Source organism: Protopterus annectens, chromosome 4.part0, assembly GCF_019279795.1.
Source record: "Protopterus annectens isolate FY-2018-M chromosome 4.part0, PAN1.0, whole genome shotgun sequence".
NCBI classification, from domain to species: Eukaryota; Metazoa; Chordata; order Ceratodontiformes; family Protopteridae; genus Protopterus; species Protopterus annectens.
The window spans coordinates 827787075-827803848 of record NC_056733.1 but is presented as its reverse complement, the minus strand read 5'-3'; the positions used below and the strand labels follow the sequence as shown (position 1 = coordinate 827803848).

Here is a 16774-nt window from a genome sequence, read left to right as displayed (position 1 = left end):
TCTCTGCTGAAAATTGTTTTTGTTCTGTCCGCAGTAAAATTGACAGGCATTTGAATTTCAGACTTCAGGTTTCTGAATGTTTAATTCCTTGCATATTTGATGGTGCAGTGCTAGTATCGTTGCCTCACAGCTATAGGTTTTCTGGTTTGATTCTTGGTTGGGGTGGCTTCTGTGTGGAGTCTGCATCTCCTCCCTGTGTTTGTGTGGATTTGCTCTGGTGCCCTGTCATTTTACAAAGACGTGTCTGCAGTATTAATCCCTGCGTCTCTGCTGAAAATTGTTTTTGTTTTGTCAGCAGTAAAATTGACCAGCATTTGAATTTCAAACTTCATGTTCTTCAGAATACATAGTAGCACAACCTTTTTTTCTAGCAATTTTCTAAGTTTATAAGATGAATATTTTAAATTTGTCCCTATTTTTGGGACTGTATTCCCCCATTATTGGCTTCGTCCAGGTGTTTGTGCTAAGGTTGACAGCTATGGCAAGAACTGAATATGTTTGAGGGCTGTATTCCCTCATTACTGGGTTTGTCCAGGTGTTTTGTACTAAGAGGTTGACAGCTATGGTGAGAACTGAATTCACTAAATGATAGCCATTTAAGTTTCAGTCTTCCTCTCTTTTACAAAGCAGTTGATGTGGCATAGTGGTATGTTACTCTGACTGTTTTTTGCTCAGGGACCTTGGCAGTAAAATGTATGGTGGCAACACAACATTTTATTCTAGCAACTTTCCAAGATTATACAAGCAATGTTTAATGTGTCCCTGGTTTTGGGCTTTTGACCCCCAATACATTTTGGCTTTTTCCAGTTTTCTTGAGCTGCGAAGTTGAGATGCAGTTGAGTATTGAGTAGATTTTACAAGGAGCTGAGAGCTGCAGGGGAATAGAAGTTTAGTGCTTTGCCTAGTTAATACTATAGCACAACAGGTTGTGTACTTGCTTTTGATGCAGAAGGCTGTGGGTTCTACTCCCACAAGGGGTGGATGCTGCCGTACTGAGAATGTTCTCCTTGGTGAATATACTAACTATGAGTCTGTTATCAGTTTGCCATCCATTTCCTCTTGCAATATTATTACTAGCTTATCATTTTTTAATGTAATATAGGCAATTTATTCCTGAGGGGCAACAGACACTTTATTTTTCGATGAAACCATGAATTATAAAGGTGATTGCTAGCAGCAACCGCTTCATTAGTTACAGATTTCTTTAATGTGGAATTATTTAGATGTCTTACTTCAGAGATTGTGCATATTTACTGATAAAGGTGGACTGTAGAATTGTGCATATTTACTGATAAAGGTGGACTGTAGAATTGTGCATATTTACTGATAATGGTGGACTGTAGAATTGTGCATATGTACTAATAATGGTGGACTGTGGAATTGTGCATATTTACTAATAATGGTGGACTGTAGAATTGTGTATCTTTACTAATAATGGTGGACTGTGGAAGTCTGAGTAGACTTTTTTATGATAAATGTTCTCAACTCGGCAGTTTTGCCATTATGGGTGCATATGGTTTGTTTCATTGCTTACTGGAAAAATGTTCAAAACAAATTTAAAACACCCTCTAACAAGTGTACTGCATTGTACAAGGAATATAATTTTAGTACAATGAGGAAGGTGTATCAAAGAGCACATGTATGTTTCATATGCAAGGGGCCTATGATTTGAAAACAGCCCAAAATTAATCTTTATCTGCCACTGGCAAAATGTATTTTCTTTGAATGTGTGTTTCAATGCTGTTTCAATGAATGTGAGTTTCAAGGGCAGAGAAGTTTTAATGCTAAGTTTTCATTGTGAGACTGCATTGCTTTGTTTAACAGATGACTTAGTGTTTGTGCTGTAAAATACAAAATAAAACTTTCAAATGAAGTCCAACTCATCATAGAAGTAAAGCAGTATACACATTAGTGTTTATGGTAAATGGAGTGAAATAGCCAAGTAATGGTTCATTGGAATAGCTGCAGAGGCTCCATTCAACCATTATTTTGTCAGGGGGGAAGGGCAGCAAACTCAGACAGGCCCAGCTGAACTATACCTCCCAACTGTCCAGATTTTCAAAGAATGAATATATTTTTGCTTCTTATTTTTGGTTTGTTCTTCATAAAATTTGCAGTTTTCTGGCAAATCATTTAGGAATTAAGTCACTAAATAATAAGTTTCAGACTTCATAACCTTCAGAAAAATGCATGTTAAAGTAAGAGCTGTTCTATCAACTGTCTCAATTTATACAAGAGCAATTTTTAGTACTGTTTATATGTGCCCCCAATATATTTGGCCTTGTTCAGATTTACTGCATTAACAGGTTGAGAGGTACATGCAAATAAATTGCTTTATAGAATTAGGCATAGCCAACCTCTCAACTGTCCCCAATTTTTGGCTCAAAATGTTGCTCTTCCCCCTAATAATCCCTCCGCAAAATAGCAATTTTGGAAGAAAACGTGGAGGGTTTACAATTAAGAAATAACTGTAATAATCAAAGTTATAGATTACTTGAAATGCATGTAGATTCTTTTATTTTGTCAGCTTCTCAAGATAGCAGTACTAATATTAAAGTGTCCCTTCTTTGACAGGTAGCAGCTGTATTGTGTGTCTATTTTATATTTTTGCATCACATTTTTGGTCCATTTTTCATAAAGTTGTGTTTTTTGGCAAGTTAGTGACAAATCACTAAAGACTGAAGTTAGAAAATGACAGACAGTTGAGTTTCAGATTTTATACCCTTCAGAAAATTCATACTAATGCAAGACCTATTCTATTATCTTTCTAAGTTTATTAGAGCAATATTTAAAAATTGTCCTTATTTTTGGGCCTTTGTCCCACTTCTGTGTATGGCTTTGTCCAGATTTCTTGCTCTTGAGGTTGAGAGGTATGACAAATGTGTCAGGGCCATCACAGTCAGCCAGAGAGATTTCAAATTGCGACATGCTTGTTGCACCCCACTCCCCCATGTAGTGACTCTGGATGTGTCCAAGCAAGGCAAGGAGTAGTTGTATCTACCTTGGATGGGGAGGACACACTGCATAAGTACTACAGTGGCTTTTCATCTGTCCTTGATTTTGCAGAATGGTCTGGTTTCTGTCATATTTTTGTACTGTTGATTTATGCTTATTACTCAGATTTATGCTTATTACTCAAAGTGTCTGTTGCTCTGTGTTTAAGTAGCAATGCTTTAATGACCATAAGGTAAGCTTGTCTGAGATCGTAAGATGCAAGTAAGCTTTAATAAGCATACTGTTAAAGAATTGCCAACATTGAAAGCCTTTCTGTTGTTGCCATGCAGAGAATACTTGACTAGATAATGTATAAGCCTTGGGTATTAAAGGACAGGATTCCATTATTTTAAAAAGCTCATTACACTTGTTGGAGACTTCCAGTCATCTCTACAAACTTTACCCGTAAACTAAACAGAATGCCAATCATGTGTGGTCCATAACCTGTACAGTAATCCTTTAAGCAATGTATCTTGAGCTTGTTTCTTGTTTGCTTTTCATTTTTTTACTTTTATCATGTTTTCCCCATGAAACAAGTTGTCAGGCAGCAGGTCTTTTTGGATAAGAAACATTTTTACAAGTGGGGGCATCACATAGATTTCTACTTTCAGCATGTTACTTGGTACTTTAATAAAGCTGAATATATTATAATTAGAACTGCAGTGCAAGGAGAAGTGGTTTGAATTGAGTGCTTCTGGTTTTTCTTATACTTGATTTTGACTGGCATTCCAGTAATGTATTTAAAAAGTAATTTATTTTTCATGCCTCACAACCTTTTGTTTCCATCTAGATATTAAGTAAGCTGTCATGCAGCCAATGCATTGAAATATTTTTATTCTTCTACACTTATTTTTGTCTTGATTGGACTTTCATAATGATGGTTTGCCACCCAGGGCAGCGTATTTAATTAAAGTTAGTTTTTTGTGGTTTTGTGCATAGCTCCTCCCCTTTCTGGTTGACCACACCCCCTCCCCTTGACCCCACCCATTCAGCTGTCTCCTGCAGCCCCCCTGTGATTTGAAGTCACCAGCCGCCACTGCCTATAGGTGCCAGGTGCAAACTGTCTCTGGCAAAGCAGAAAGGTTTGTCAACCATGGCTTCCCATGCTGACAGGAACTAGATCCCCTTTGAGTGACACCAAAAACTAAGCCGGTTATTGAAATCAGTCTTTTTTTTGTTTATACTGTGGCATCATTCTAGGTGAGGGTAGTATGCTCCTCAAGGCTAAGGACATACCTGCCTGGGACATGTACTCAGAGAGCTCAACCATGTCTCTCTTCATATAGTCCAGTGAGGTACATTTCAGATCATTCACACCAACATGAACTGTGTCAGAATCATAACAGTACTTGTTGAGAGACCCGAGTGCATGTGTGATCTGACAAATCTGTGTGTTTCACTATTGAGTCTCCAATGGCAAGAAAATTTGTATTTTGAGTGTTACACATTACTGACTTGGTGGGTGAGACACTGGTGTTGCTGTGCGTCATGGGTGCTGTGGGCACTATGTTAGTTGTAGCAGTCTTGTGTTTTGGAGGTCTCTATTGTTTTGGTAAGTTTTTGAGAGAACCACCGCACATATGGATTTACGTGTTTGATGAGTACTATGTGTATGAATAATGGTATGTGTATGAGTAGTGGTACTGTGAGCATATGTAGTGGTGGGTGAGCTGACTGCCTTCTCTGTGTTACTGTTTTGAGTGAGAGACCATGGATTCAAGATTAAGGCCTGGTCATCTGAAAGGGTACTTTTAACTGTAGAATCTTACTTGATATATTTTCTTCTCTTACCAATGTATAACTGACATTGTCTTTTTACCTATGTTCTATGTCTTCTTTTACCTGTAGTGTTTTATTAATTTCTTGTTATATTACTATGCTCAGCATACATGGTGTAACCTGTTTTGTGTATTATGCTGGCTGTACTGTATTTGTATAACTTGATGCTGGAGTTTTTCTCCCCGGGCCTCCACTGAAAATGGACCTGGTCCTGTTGGAATTTCCCAGTTAACAAATTTAAAATAAAAAATAAAGTAAATAAATACTTCTCTCTCACTCTGTAGTGGAGTGTGTTATTAGTAGAGGGTTGTCTGTGTACATGAGGCAATTGCTGCACTGCCTCAAGAGACCCAAGTCAACAAGACTGGCAGGAGAAACAAGGGTAGTCCAGCTGTCCATAATGCTGGGTTGAAGACTGTTGCCAATAGGGTTGGCTATTCAGAATCGATCATGGAGTCTCTATAAGATTGAGTGCAGGGACACTACTTTGAGGCAGTCTGCATAGGACATGTTACTTGCACCCTGCATTCTTTTAGTGAGGAACCTCTGTGACCACTCCAGCTGTTGCAAATACCTGGTCAGGTAGATGCCAAAGGGTGCATTATACTTGATTATTGGTCTAATGATGGCTAAGTATAGTAGGTGTATGATCTGGATGCCATGCCCTTATAAGATGTGCCACACACTACCATGAACATGTGGTGATCAAAGTTCAGATTACTGTCAACTTGAGTTACAAGACCCTTACCAACAGGTCTACTCTTAGGGGGGGTGTTATCAGTGTTGCAATTTGCAGGGATGGTCATCTACCCAAAGGGTGTAATTATGCATTTTGTTTTTGCATTGAATTTTACTTCATGGTTCTGGCACCAGTTTGTCTGTGTCAGACCTTCCTGGAGGATACCTACATCTTTGTGGATTCCGTGATTTTACCCAACATATAGTTGTCAGCAGGTTTGGTCAGCCAAAGATCCTCCACATAGATGGATGACTGTGCAGCCCTGTATTTTGAATAGAGATTCTGTTGGGCTTGACCCATTGATGCAGTGTTTTTAACTCTGGAGAGTGCAGTGAGGACCTTTTCTTTAGTGGTAGTAGGAGAAAAATGGTAGAGGGCATTTTCTCTGAGGAGGAACTTGGGGTAATATGGTGGTGAAATCGGAGCTAAATTTATCGGCCAGAAAATTTCCTATATCTCCTGGTTCATTATAGGTTCACTGTGTGATCTGATCTGATCAGTGAGGACACTACACAATGGGAGGTGCAAAGTTCTCTCATATTTGTGCATTCCAGGTCCAGGATTTTTGCACCCCCAGTAGGTGTGCTGACTAGCTGTTCCAGGGTGTTTGCAGTGACAAAATGCAGGAATCTTTGAGCCTGGATGTTAGCGGTTGTGTATATATTCCACTTTATGGTTGGATAGTTGAAATCCTCCATGAATATTGTGTTGGGCTGAATTTTGAGTTAGTGTAGTATTTTCACGTATGTGCTATTGTTAACCTGGACTGGGACCTATATCTATGGTATGGGACTTTACCTAAGTTTAGTTAGACATGGGCTCAGGCATGCAATACTGTTTTACCAGTCTTGAGGTATGCTTAATTTCTATGCAGATTGATACACTTTTACCTCTTGCTCCTTCTTGTGCTGCAGCTGGTCTAAATTTGTGGAAGACATTATAGTATGGTAGTGTTTGGGTGCCGTCCATGGCTTTAAACCATGTCTCAGTAACTGCACAGATATCACTACTCTCCAGGGTGAATAGCACTTCCAGGAAGTGGCGCTTCTTGTTGAGACTCCTGGCATTGAGCAGTAAGACCTTTAGCTTGTCTTACGTAGAATTTACCATATTGAAAGGTTTATCAGGTTGGCATTGCCCAAAAAAAAAAAAAAACAACAGTATAAGGGTGGATAATGTTTTGACCAATATCCGTAACCTTAGTGGGGACAGGTGTAGACCATCCTTGGTTGGGCAGCATGGTCTGTCAGTCATGTTGTCCCAAACTGACAAATATTAGTTAGAATGGCACCACTAACTAAGCCAATTTTTAAATTGATATCGTCTTTGGAAAAGGTAGCATGCTACCTTAGTGATAGGCTAATACCTACCTGAGACACGCAATGTAAAAACTCTATCAATCTCCAGTTCAAGGCCAATGTACTGCTGATTTGTATAGTCAATACTTGGGCTTTTTTTTCTGTCACTCGGGCATTTTCCTTTGAAACAATTAAAAAATTTTAACTGGCAAAGTGTCTCTGTGGGCTGTGTTATTCTCATGAGAGAGAGAAGAAAAGTCACCTTCTGCTTGCTGGCCTGCTTTTTGTTGGCTAAATATTTTCTTATAAGCCTGTTCTGCATACAAAAATGTATTTGAACCTTCAGGAGAAATGTTCAGAAGATGGCTGGATATAGGGTTTTGAAACTCGTGTCTGTATGTTGACATCCAGTGATTACCAAGATAAACATGCTTCTCTTCTGCTAGAGGTATAGTGAATTAGAAGTTATGTACTCACCATAACGTTCCATCTGAGTAGGTAGCTTCATTTGTCTGCAACCTGTGGGTCTTGGATCCGATATCAGATCCGAGCTGGCAATTTGTTTCAAGCTAATGGATCCGAGCTCCTAGCTCCTCCCTTCACCCATAATCCCCTGCTAACCCTCCATGATCTCAGATCGAGTTTGCCCCTCAATATTTACCCCAAAAAATGGGTATCCAACTACAAATAGATCTGAAGAAGGCCAGGGGGAAGGAGGGGGGGTGGTTGCAGACAAATGAAGCTACCTACTCAGATGGAACGTTATGGTGAGTACATAACTTCTAAATCTGAAGTAGGGAGTTCATTTGTCAGCAACCTGTGGGACAGAGTCCCCAGCTACCTGCACCTTGGGTGGCCATCCTGGAAGGATATTGCGAAGCACCGCAGAGCCAAAGGATGCTCTCCCCCTAGAAATCACATCCAGTTTGTAGTGGTTAATAAAGGTATGAGATGAAGCCCAAGTGGCTGCCGAACAAATATCATCCAATGGAACTCTAGACTTGAAGGCCGCAGAAGTAGAAATGGAGCGGGTGGAATGAGCACAAACTCCTTCTAGTGCGGGTCTCCCAGAGACTTGATACGCCAATAGGATACATTGAGAAATCCAGCGTGATAAAGATACTTTTGAAATTGCTTTCCCCAAATTCAGTTTGGCAAAGGAAACGAACAGCTGGTCAGATTGCCTATGGCCAGCTGTTCTATGAGTATAAAAACTGAGCTGCCTGTGAACATCTAATGAGTGCAGCTTGTACTCTCCCTTATTCTGATATTTAGGGAAGAAAACCGGTAAATTTATGGATTGATTTATGTTGGTTTCTGATGCTATCTTGGGAAGAAAAGAGGGATTGATCTTGAGGTACACTCTGTCTGGGTGAAAGATCAAATAAGGAGGCTTCACAGAAAGAGCTTGAAGCTCCGAAACTCTCTTTGCTGAAGTGATGGCTACAAGGAATGCTGTTTTCCAAGACAGGAATTTGAGATCTACTGACGCTGCGGGTTCAAAAGGTGGAGCAGTCAAGGCTTGAAGAACTAGTGCAAGATCCCATGGTGGTACGGCTTCTTTTATAGGGGGTCTAAGTAAGAAGGTGCCCTTGAGAAAGGTTTTACACAACTTGGCCGACATCAAAGGCCCTATATCATGTCCCACATGGTAATGTGATATGGCTGCCAATTGCACTTTGATAGTTGAACAACTAGCGCCTTCCTGAAAAAGCTCGGTTAGGAAGTCTAATATAGACGGAAGAGGAGCCGTAAAGGGATCTAGATCATGATGCTCTGCCCAGATGGAAAAACGTTTCCATTTACTGCGGTACACTTTCCTGGTGGAAGGCTTATGCGCTGCCACAAGGATGGCTTTGACTGGTGAAGAGATACCAGGAGTCCTAACTAGGAGTGGAACTGGAGCAACCAAGCTGTCAGTTTCAGATTGCCCAGGTTTGGGGTCGATAAGTTCGACGGATGGGAGATGAGATCCGGAATGGGATCTAGAATCCAAGGAGGATTCTCAAGGTGAGACCACAGGTAAGGGAACCAAATTTGCCGAGGCCAGAATGGGGCGATGAGGATCATTCTGCTCCCCAACCGTGAGGCTTTCTGTAAGAGTTGCAGCATCAGGGGTAGCGGAGGATAGGCATAAAGTAGACCGGGTGGCCAAGCATGCACCAGAGCGTCTCTTGGAGTTTCCCCTGGAGGGGGGATTAGATCGAAGAAATTGTCGCATTTGGTGTTTAATGGAGACGCAAAAAGATCGCAGCAGGGTTGCCCCCAGATTGTGAATATCTGCTTCGCTACTAGTGGATTGAGAGACCACTCGTACGGGGTAAGAAGGGTGCGACTGAGCTTGTCCGCTAAGATGTTGGTCCGTCCCGGAATGTGCGTTGCAATGAGAAAGTGGTTGGTGGAGATTGCCCATTCCCATACTCTCATGGCTTCGCGGCATAGGGGGCAAGATCTGGTTCCCCCCTGTTTGTTGATGTACCAGACAACCGACATGTTGTCCGACTGAATCGCAGTTGTTCCTATGGAGAGGAGATCCTGAAGTGCTTGCAACGGGAACAGCACCGCTCTCATCTCCAGAACGTTGATATGCAGGGAGGTCTCTGTGTCGTTCCACGTGCCTTGGACTGTCCTGCCTGAATAATGCCCCCCCACCCGAGGCGGGAGGCGTCCGTGGTCACCGTGGCGAGAGGGGGAGAGGTGCAGAAGGGATGGTCCTTATGGAGGTCCGAGGCTTGGAGCCACCATAACAGAGCCCTCCTGCAAGCCTTGCTGATAGCAATGGAGTGGTGAAGAGGAAGGGAAAGAAAGAACCATTGCACTAGGAGTGTTCATTGCAGTACCCGCATGTTCAGACGGGCGCATGGAAGAAGCGTAATCGCTGCCGCCATGGAGCCTAGTGCCCTCAAGACCAATTCCGCTGGAGAAGTCTCTGATTGGAGGATAGCCCGCACATGGAGCTGCAAATTCCGTATTCTCTCGGAGGTTAGGAAGGCTCGTAGCTCTCTGGTGTTTATTCTGGCACCTATGAATTCTGTGACTTGTGTTGGGGCCAGAAGTGATTTGTCGACATTGATGGTAATGCCTAACTGTGGAGCTAGGCGGAGAAAGAAGTCTCTTGCTGAGCAAAGTAGATGCCTTGTTGAAGCGGTCAGGAGCCAGTCGTCCAGGTACGGAAAGACCTGTATTCCCTGGAGTCTCAGGTGGGCTGCAATCACTGCTAATACCTTGGTGAACACCCTGGGGGCTGTGGTGAGGCCAAAGGGAAGGACCCTGAACTGATAGTGACTGGCTCCCAGCCGGAAGCGGAGGAACCTCCTGGATCGTCTGTCCATTAGAATGTGGTAGTATGCATCCTTGAGGTCTATAGAGCACATCCAATGGTTTTCCCTTAAAAGGGGAAGAATAGATTGAAGAATGGCCATTCTGAATTTTTCCTTGGTTACTGACAGGTTCAAGCGGGAAAGGTCTAGAATCGGTCTCAAGTCCCCCGTCTTTTTTGGCACCAAAAAGAACCTGGAGTAGAACCCTAATCCGAGCTGGTCTTGGGGGACGGGCTGGATGGCTCTTTTTCTTAGCAGCTGCTGAATTTATATAGCTGCGGCCTCCCTCTGATCGGGTGGTACATCGGGGAGGTTTTTGAGTTTGGGGACATGAAGTAATGGTATTTTGTACCCTCTGGATATAATGCGAAGCACCCAGCGGTCTGTGGTGGTGGACTCCCATGCCGCTAGGTGCTCCGTGAAGCACCCCCCGACTGCCTCCAGAGTGGAGCAGCCGGGCAACCCTTCAGGGCTGCTGCGCGGGCCGTTCGGAGAAAGGTTCTCTGGACCCAAAGTTTCTCGGAGCCCCTCTGCCCCTGGGGCGGCGTCCTCCCTGTCCTCCTCTGCCACGGTAGGACTGGTTGTCAGGAGCGGGTTGGGAATGTTGCGATTTCCGGAACCACATCTTCTTCTGACCCTTTTGGTTCTTCGAAAAGGACCGCTGGGAGCAGAGAAGCGGACTCCGATGGCAGGCAATGTCTTCCCGTCCTTCTCACTCTGGACAAGTGTCTCGCGAACCGTTTTGCCAAACAGGGCAGAACTATCGAAAGGGGCGTTCGCAAAGGACGCTTTAAAAGGCTCCGCAAAGTCACAATGACGGAGCCAGGCCTGACGTCTCATGACAAGGCCTGCTCCGCTAGCCCTAGCGGCTCCCTCTGTGGCGTGGGACAATAGCCGCATAGAGGTATTAGAGATTGATCTCAGAGTGGCCATTTGGGTGGAGTACAATTGCTTGTCATCCGCCGACATGGACTCAGGAGGGGAGGCAGCGTATTCTTTGATAAGATCCCGCTGCATCCTGATGACATGTGCCATATAGTTCAGAGACCTTACCAAGAAGGTCGCTGAACTAAAAACTCGCTTCCCTAAGCGGTCCATCGAGCGGGACTCCTTGCTCGGTGGATGGACTGAGGGGCTCTCCTGAGCCAATTCCCTCTTCGTGGCTGCCGCCGTCAACATGGCATCTAGGGGGGGGCCCTTACTCCAGTGTGATCGGTCTGAGGGAGGGCTAAGTATTTTGTCCGGGTGTTTTGGTATTGGCTCCACGGTGTCCGGATCCTTCCACGCCCTGGTGGTAATGAGGTCCACCAGGGGGTCGGCCGGAGGGGACACCCAAGAGGTAGATGGGCCTGCTTCGAATGCCTTCAGAAACACGGACTCGTTGGAGGAAGACTTGGGGGCAGACCACCCACCTCTGATCCTCAGCATCTCCATGATGTCTCCAAAGGAGACATCCTCAGGGGGCGATCTTGGGGAGCCCTCCCCTTCTTCCAAGTCCGTGTCCTCTGTTAAGGACTCAGGGGAGTCCACGTGCCTCCTCTTGCACTTATGCTTGCGGGGCACTGCCTCGGGGGGGGGGGGCTGTCTGAGGAGGCCTCGCCAGCAACATCCTGTTCCAATGGAACCATCTGTGACAATGAAGCAGGCTGTCTCTTTGGCCGGGTGATGGAAGCCTGGCCCAGCAGAGAGGGAGTGCAGGGAGGAGCCGAAACAAGGACCGGGGGTCCGGATGCTCTCAACAGAGCCCTCTCCACAACATCGAAGGCCGAGGGAGAACCACTCTCTCTTGGATCCAAAAGTTTTCTCCCACTCGGATCCGATGAAGGGATCAGAACCTGCGCCGAGACCATCGGATCCGAAGGACCAGTGCGCTCTGACCTGGACGGAGCCGAAGGCACACTGAATCCCCCGGATCCGAAGCTCGGGCCACGGCTCCGAGAGGTCGGATCCGACAGGCTCGAGGGCAGAGTCTGATCCGAAGTACCGAGTACTGTCGGCGCTGACCCACCCCCGGCTCCAACACTGCTCAGCTCCAAACGCTCCGAACCCAGATAGCGGGTCGGAGAAGGAGCAATAGGGTGGAAAAAAAGGTGTCGAGCCCCCCCCCCCGAAGGGGGGGGGGTGGCAAGAGCACTTCCATCTGCAGCTGGGCCTGGATGAACCTTCGCATCATCCGGTCCAAGTCTGCATCGGACATACTAAAAGTAGATCTCGAGGAGGTCACCGAGCCAGGCCTGGAATGCCGTCTCGATGGAGATTGGGCCTCCTCCTCCTCGGGCCCCGGGTAGAAACAAGGGGATTGGAGCCAAGGAGGAGGAGATCTAGAAGCAGTGGCGGGAGAAGCCCGCTTAGCTGGCGGGGCCAAAACGGAGGTCTCGGCCCGCCACTTGTGGTGCTTCTCCCTCCGTTTCTCCCTCCTGGCCTCCCTGTCCTCCAACACTTTAGCGGGAGTTTGAGTCCCGGACGGAGGAAGGGGGGCAGGAATGGCAGTAACCACAGGCTGTGGTGGAGCCACGGGAGCAGGGGAGGCCGGAGCTGAGTCCGGGGGTAAAAGTCCCGCCAAGACCAGCTTCGACCTCCGCTCTTTCAGTGCCCTGGGGTTGAACGCTGCACAAATGGTACAGCCTGAGGAGAGGTGTTCAACCCCAAGGCACGAGCACCGAGTGTGGCCATCAGCCGGGGAGAGCTTATGGCCACACTCGGTACATTTCGAAAAAATGGCTTTTGGGGCCTCAGCCATAGTTAAAAGTAAAAGGTAGAACTACACAAACACACAGGCCCCAAAAACACAACACAACACAACACACACACACACACTCACTAACGACCAAACGAAGGGAGGGAAAAACTAATTAAAGATAAATATTTTTGTACTAAAGGGTACCTAACACTTACACACTTTATAATTTGAGACAAAAAAGGAAAGTTTGACAGCAAAACTACACTTATCTGACAATTCACTTGCTGAGCTCAAGGGGATCCAGCTATCCACAGGCGTGGCAAACTAGATCTGAGGTCATGGAGGGTTAGCAGGGGATTATGGGTGAAGGGAGGAGCTAGGAGCTCGGATCCATTAGCTTGAACAAGTTGCCGGCTCGGATCCGATATCGGATCCAAGACCCACAGGTTGCTGACAAATGAACTCCCTACTTCAGATTAATCGTTTCCACATGCACCCTAATGTTCCCAATTTTATATCCTAATGACGCTTCCAGGCTTTATACAGTTGCATCCTACTGATGCCTCTAGGCATCAAATATTGCTTGTTTATATTTGCATTAATAATTTGAGACCCATGCTACATACAAGGTGTTAGAAGATTTTATCTTGAAGCTTACATGATGACAATTGATATGTAATCTAGTGCAACTGAAGAGATATTGAATGTTATCTGTATGCTATTTATTTGTATTGTAGTAATTTTCATATTTATCTAAATATCTCAACAATAAAGTTACATAGAACTGCTTAGCCTCATATCAAAGCTCACAGATGTATGAAATTAATTTTGCTGGCAGTTTGTGTTGCTTAAATTGTTACTGAAATATAAGTTTATTCCACATTATAAAAATTAATATTTACCGTGTTTATTGTGTCATAGAAAAATGTAATTTATGACCTAATGAGTGCAGCCACTGTAATTACTTTGCACTGGACAAGTTGCCATTTACTGTTTTCTAGTAACTGTTTCTACATGTATGAACATGTTTGAGTTGTGAGGCAATGACTTAATTTTTTAAAGGCTCACGCTACAACCTTTGGAAGTTACAGATTCAAAATTGCTCCACTGAAAGGAATGAGTTAAAGGAGTACAACAAGTTTCTCTAATGTATTCCTCAACTTCACGGCCCTTTTCCTCCCTATTTACATTATCCTCTGTAAAGCAACAACAATAAAGCATTTACAATTTTTATAATTCCCCTTACTTCTGTAACAGAAGCCTACCTTCTCATACTGTGATGGTTTCACTTACAAAATGATTCTCTCATGTTTGAATAAAGCTTGCTGGAGTCGCCCAATTACTGACATCATCGAGGCCAGGCAGTGCAGGTACTTTTTTTTTTTTTTAATCAGTTCCCTCCCCCAAAGTGACATCACCACAGCCGTCATCTGATTCTAACTAAAATAATAAGACCCACCCATTCTGTGATGTCATGGCTCCTTGTCCTTCGCCCAGCCTGAGTGCTGTTCATTTTATTCAGTAGTAGTGTAGTAACACCGATGTTTGGAAACACATAAATTTGGTATGCATACTTGTAGATTCTGCACGGCAGATGATGCTTAGGTGGTGTATCGCTTGCATACTTCTCTGTTGTATTTGCACCAGATACTGCTAGTGTGCAGTGCGGAATAGAAAGATTAAAACATTACCCTGGTATCAGAGGTGGCAGTGCAACATATTCATAGTGGCTTAATATGAGAGTAGCTCTAAGCAAGCACCATGTGAAACCTGAACAAGCACCTAGACTTATTCAGTGCAGCTTCCACACCTTAAGTCTGAAAATGAATTCACTTACTCACATGAACAGGAGTAGCTGCATATTGATGGCTAAAGGTGTATGGGCATGTCGGTGGTTACTACACTGCAAAACTGGTATGTAATGGTGGACATATTTGGAAGGCATGAGCAAACACACCAGTATATTAAAGCCATAGCACCAATTGAACTGGAGGCTGGCAAATAGATTTAGTAAGGGATTTTGTCCATGCACAAATATTTCAACAGTGATTCTTTGCAGTGGCATCCATTATCTGATTCAAGGTAAGTTAACCTTGATGTCCTTTATTTAAAAAAAAATCAATAAAAATTTACTTTGTTATAAGTGACTTCTGGACACAAGAAAAGGAAGGGGAAAATATAGCAATGTGGTTTGTATGTACAAAGACAAATCCAGGGACACTGCAAAAGGTTTTTTGCAAACCAACCAGTGGAGTAAAAACATATGAAGGCAAACACTGCATACCAACACACTTTGCACATGTAAATCTCAATTTTTAACAAGGTGGAAGCATGAAGTGATACCTTAACACTTAAATTAATAAAGATCTAAACTGGTTAATAGTATAAATGTTTTATTCTTTAGCTCCTTGGTGCAAGACCTTACTGAATGTGATTGCAGTCAAGTAAGGCCATGGCTATAGAGCAGCAAAAAAATGTCCCCTCTAACAAAGGAAATGCTAGAGCAAAGATTAAATTACATGAGTGAAGCACCCTGCTGAGATCTGCCAATCAATGGAATTACCAGGTCAAATTACCCTCAGGACTTTGACAGCTAGGGAAGCTAAGTGTTATGGGGGTGGGGTGGGGGGAGAAATAAATGGACTGGAATTCATTGTCTCACAAATTAGTGCCATTTAAACTAAATTAGAAAAAAAGGCAGCAGTAAACAGCACTTTGAGTGTGTTCTGTGGCATTTGCACTGTTTCTGTTTTAAGTAGTCATCCAGCACCAGGGAATGTTACTTACACTGTTCTATTTTACTCAGTACTTTGTACGCATGCAACACCTATGAAATGACAGGAACTTTAGGCAAACGGAGGCCTGCATGATGTAACATTTTTGAGCCAAACAATGATTTCTGGGATACTGGATGGCAACCTGATTTATCCAAACCACGTCAATATGCCAGCCTCCAGGTGGTCAGAGTCTGGAATTACATATAAAAATATTTAAAATCCTGTAAATAATCCCAGAGTGCTGTTAAAGTGTAGGAAACATCATGCCATGATGCTTTAAACATGTTTTTTGAGTCTGTGGGTGCGGTACTCCTTTAAAACATTTCCCTTCTTCTGCAGTGTTGTCGGGAGCAGTTATTTGTGCTGCTATGAGTGCATCTTTATTAAAGCAGGTCTGGGCTGTTTTGTTGCAGCAAGATTTGGAGCATGCATATGATTTGCCCTGTCAGTAAGCAAATCCTTCGGAACATCAGCTCAGTTGCTTATTTGTACTTTCATAAAAATAATGCAGTCAGTTCCTTCCTGTTTTTCTGGTATATCAGAAAACCTCAAGTTTTCTCTTTGTCCCTGACTTTCATCTCTTTAATGTTTTTTGAAACCGAGAAATCTCATACCAGTCTTTCCTTTATTTCATTCTAACTTCTACAGGTTTACCAGTTCTTCTGAATAACTACTTAAAGCTTCTATTTTCTCTAAATAACTTCTTAAAGCTTCTATTTTCTCCAGTCTTTTGTCATTTGACTATATAATTCGCCAGTGTTTTACTTATTTTAAACACATCTGAGTGTGTTTATTTTTCCTCCAAATTACTGGAAGACATCTCCTCCACTAAATGTGAGGCTTGCGCTGTTTTTTGCTAAACATCTGCAAAATCCTCAGGCAGTGTTTTTTCTTCTCCTTTTCTGGGTGATTTTCTCTTACTTTGTCCTTTCTTTGCTGTCATCCAGGTAATATAATTACTAGCCAGTAACTGAATTTTGCTTAGATTGTTAATGTCTACTTGCTTTTTTAAGAATTTCTCAGTTTTCATATTGGGAGAACTCTAGTCAACCTGTTGCTTGGTGTGCAGCCATTTTAGAAGTCTGTGGGATCCCTGTTTATGATGCACTGTACCCTGTTTGTTCTGGTAATCTTTCCTTTCTTGAAACTGTAAGCTGTTTTGTTGAGTGCTTGCCAGTCTGGCTGCC

General features: G+C 43.6%; 1 protein-coding gene across 1 annotated transcript in view; it reads left to right on the top strand.

Moving 5' to 3' along the window:
- The window catches only part of PPIL2 (peptidylprolyl isomerase like 2), a gene marked incomplete in the record, with an annotated part of 2081325 nt that overhangs the window by 1649719 nt on the left and 414832 nt on the right, over nt 1-16774 (top strand).